The sequence below is a fragment of the Triticum aestivum genome, chromosome 1B (assembly GCF_018294505.1).
Source record: "Triticum aestivum cultivar Chinese Spring chromosome 1B, IWGSC CS RefSeq v2.1, whole genome shotgun sequence".
NCBI classification, from domain to species: domain Eukaryota; kingdom Viridiplantae; phylum Streptophyta; class Magnoliopsida; order Poales; family Poaceae; genus Triticum; species Triticum aestivum.
The window spans coordinates 118410740-118415077 of NC_057795.1; positions in this window are offsets into that span (position 1 = coordinate 118410740).

The window sequence follows — 4338 nt, forward strand, 5'->3', positions numbered from 1 at the left end:
TCTTATTTGAGTTTTACCCGTGCTTCTAGTTGAGTGCTCATTGTATGCTATTGTTTGATTGCGATAGAATTCCCGGAGTGCGAAGCGTGCTACTACAAGTCTCTAGGTTTTGCAGATCATCAGCAAGGCAAGTAACACTTTGATCATATCCCTTTATTACCCAGTTTTTATGCATTAGTTTCAATCCTCAAACATTGCATGGTTAGGATCTGAATAACATGTGGGTTTGGGAAGTAGATGATGAGGTAGAACCTATTGTCCTTTTTATTATCAAACCTTTGGGAGTTACCTCTACGTTATGCTCGGGGTTGCTATGCTATGCTCGTAGACGTGTATTGGGAAGTGTATCCATGATAGATGTGAGTATTGTTAATTAATGGTTTACTTAAGGTGGCTACTTAAATTCACATCTGGGTGGATTGGTTGCGGGCACCTGGAGAATCCAGTGTTGTCCTAGGATATCCCGGAGTACCCGTGTAATCATCCTACGGTCCGCCACCCAGGCTCAAAGGGATCATAAGATTATTCATGCTAGAAACTTCCATGTGCAACCACAAGCTATTATGGGCTCTAGCATAGTTGAGTATGTTGCATGACCTCTTTCAACTGTGGGCTAGCAGATGTAGGGGAAAGTAGGTATAACTGTCCACCCAGAGTAAAGAGTTAATGTTTCTGAAAGACTGTGTCTCGGTCATTTGTTTATCAAACATCATGTAGTGCGAGAAATTCAACGGAGGAGATCGAGTCTTGTGGGGAAAAGTGCACAAACCTCTGCAGAGTGTACAAACTAATCATGGTTAGCCGTGTCCCCGGTGATGGACATCTTGAGTATCTGGTTCTTGGATTATCATGTTGATCTCATCATTCTAAATTAATTTTGTTGGGTAATTGATGAAGCTTAATTGGGATTGAGTCGGAGGAACCTTCTCAATGTTTAACAACCACCATTATAGTTAAATAAAATTTATTCCTTTGTTGTAGGTAAAAATTGGCTTTATGCAAAAATTGTAACCATAGAGCTTTCCACCAGCCATATATGCATTTAGTGATAGCATTTATCTGTTCATTACTCTATGCGTTACATTGCCATCATATTCCATGTGCTGACCCGTTTCGGCTGCAACATATCATGTTGTAGACTTTTCAGATGACGAGTAAGGTGCCATAGGTCATTGTCCTTCACTCAGCTATGTCGTTGGAGTTGATAGACTCACTTTATCTTCCAAGCATTCCGCTGTTATCATATTTAGATGGCCTTAAGCCATATTATTGTAATAAGTTCTCTTTTGAGACATTTGTTGTGATAAGTGTGTGATTGCAACTCTGTTATAAATCCTCGAGTATTGTGTGTGTCAGCATTACCGACCTAGGGATGACACTGATGCACAGAGACTGGACTGTTTGAGGTTTGGTCGCTACATCTAGAGAAGGAGTTTCTCTCGAAAGAAGTGTGGGAGGAAAGTAGAACTTGATGAGGTAATTGTACCTTCTCTCAATTTGGAAAGTAGATCATCTGAGAAATCCGTTCCCGTGATGCCTACACCAACTAGAGAGGAAGCTAATGATGATGTCATGAAACTTCAGATCAAGTTACTACCGAACCTCGTAGGTCGACCAAAACATGATCGACACCAGAGTGGTACGGTAATCCTGTTCTGGAAATCATGTTACTAGACCATGGCGAACCTACAAACTATGAAGAAGCTATGATGATCGCAGATTCCGATAAATGGCTTGAGGCAATGAAATCTGAGATAGGATCCATGTATGAGAACAAAGTGTGCACTTTGGTGGATTTTCCCGATGATCGGTGACCCATAGAGAATAAATGGATCTTCAAGAAGAAGACTGACGCTGATGGTAATGTTACTGTCTATAAAGCTCGACTTGTCGCAAAAGGTTTTCGACAAGTTCAAGGAGTTGACTACGATGAGACTTTCTCACCCGTAGCGATGCTTAAGTCTGTCTGAATCATGTTAGCAATTGCCGCATTTTATGATTATGAAATCTGGCAAATGGATGTCAAAACCGCATTCCTTAATGGATTTCTAAAAGAAGAGTTGTATATGATGCAACCAGAAGGTTTTGTCGATCCTAAAGGTGCTAGCAAAGTGTGCAAGCTCCAGTGATCCATCTATGGACTGATGCAAGCATCTCGGAGTTGGAATATACGCTTTGATGAGGTGATCAAAGCATATGGTTTTATATAGACTTTCGGAGAAGCCTGTATTTACAAGAAAGTGAGTGGGAGCTCTGTAGCATTTCTAATATTATATGTGGATGACATATTGTTGATTGGAAATGATGTAGAATTTCTTCATAGCATAAAAGGATACTTGAATAAAAGTTTTTCAATGAGAGACCTCGGCGAAGCTGCTTATATATTAGGCATCAAGATCTATAGAGATAGATCAAGATGCTTAATAGGACTTTCACAAAGCACGTACCTTGATAAAGTTTTGAAGAAGTTTAAAATGCATCAGTCAAAGAAAGGGTTCTTGCCTGTGTTACAAGGTGTGAAGTTAGTCAGACTCAATGCCCAACCAATGTAGAAGATAGAGAGAAAATGAAAGTCATTCCCTATGCCTCAGCCATATGTTCTATCATGTATGCTATGTTTTGTAGCACACCTGATGTGTTCCTTGCTATAAGTTTAGCAGGGAGGTACCAAAGTAATCCAGGAGTGGATCACTAGACAGCGGTCAAGAATATCCTGAAGTACCTGAAGAGGACCAAGGATATGTTTCTTGTTTATTGAGGTGACAAAGAGCTCGTTGTAAATGGTTACGTCAATGCTAGTTTTGACACTGATCCGGATGACTCTAAGTCACAAACCGGATACGTATTTATATTGAATGGTGGAGCTGTCAGTTGGTGAAGTTCCAAGCAAAGCGTCGTGGCGGGATCTATGTGTGAAGCAGAGTACATAGTTGTTTCGGAAGCACCAAATGAAGGAGTCTAGATGAAGGAGTTCATATTCGATCTAGGTGTAATACCTAGTGCATCGGGTCCAATGAAAATCTTTTGTGACAATACTGGAGCAATTGCCTTAGCGAAGGAATCCAGATTTCACAAAAAGACCAAACACATCAAGAGACACTTCAAATCCATCTGTGATCTAGTCAAGGAGGGAGACATATAGATTTGTAAAATACATACGGATCTGAATGTGGCAGACCCGTTAACTAAGCCTCTTCCATGAGCAAAACATGATCAGCACCAAGACTCCATGGGTGTTAGAATCATTACAATGTAGTCTAGATTATTGACTATAGTGAAAGTGGGAGACTGAAGGAAATATGCCCTAGAGGCAATAATAAAGTTGTTGTTTTATATTTCCTTATTCATGACAAATGTTTATTATTCATGCTAGAATTGTATTAACCGGAAACTTGATACATGTGTGAATATATGGGCAAAACAACGTGTCCCTAGTAAGCCTCTACTAGACTAGCTCGTTAATCAAAGATGGTTAAGTTTCCTAACCATAGACATGTGTTGTCATTTGATGAACGGGATCACATCATTAGGAGAATGATGTGATGGACAAGACCCATTCATTAGCATAGCATTATGATCGTTTAGTTTTATTGCTATTGCTTTCTTCATGTCATATACATATTCCTTTGACTATAAGATTATGCAACTCCCGGATACCGGAGGAATACATTGTGTGCTATCAAACGCCACAACGGAACTGGGTGATTATAAAGATGCTCTACAGGTATCTTCGAAGGTGTTTGTTGGGTTGGCATAGATCAATATTAGGATTTGTCACTTCGAGTATCGGAGAGGTATCTCTGGACCCTCTCGATAATGCACATTATAAGAAGCCTTGCAAGCAAAGTGAATAATGAGTTAGTTGCGGGATGATGTATTACGGAACGAGTAAAGAGACTTGCCGGTAACGAGATTGAACTAGGTATGAAGATACCGACGATCGAATCTCGGGCAAGTAACATACCGATGACAAAGGGATTAACGTATATTGTCATACGGTTCGACCGATAAATATCTTCGTAGAATATGTAGGAGCCAATATGAGCATCCAGGTTCGGCTATTATTTATTGACCGGAGAGGTGTCTCGGTCATGTCTACATAGTTCTCGAACCCGTAGGGTCCGCATGCTTAACATTCGATGACGATTTTGTATTACATGAGTTATGTGATTTGGTGATCGAATGTTGTTCTGAGTCCTGGATGAGATCACGGACATAACGAGGAGTCTAGAAATGGTCGAGAGATAAATATTGATATATAGGATGATAGTATTCGGACACCAGAAGTGTTCCAGGTAGTATCGGGTATTTATCAGACTACCGGGGGGGTTACCGGAC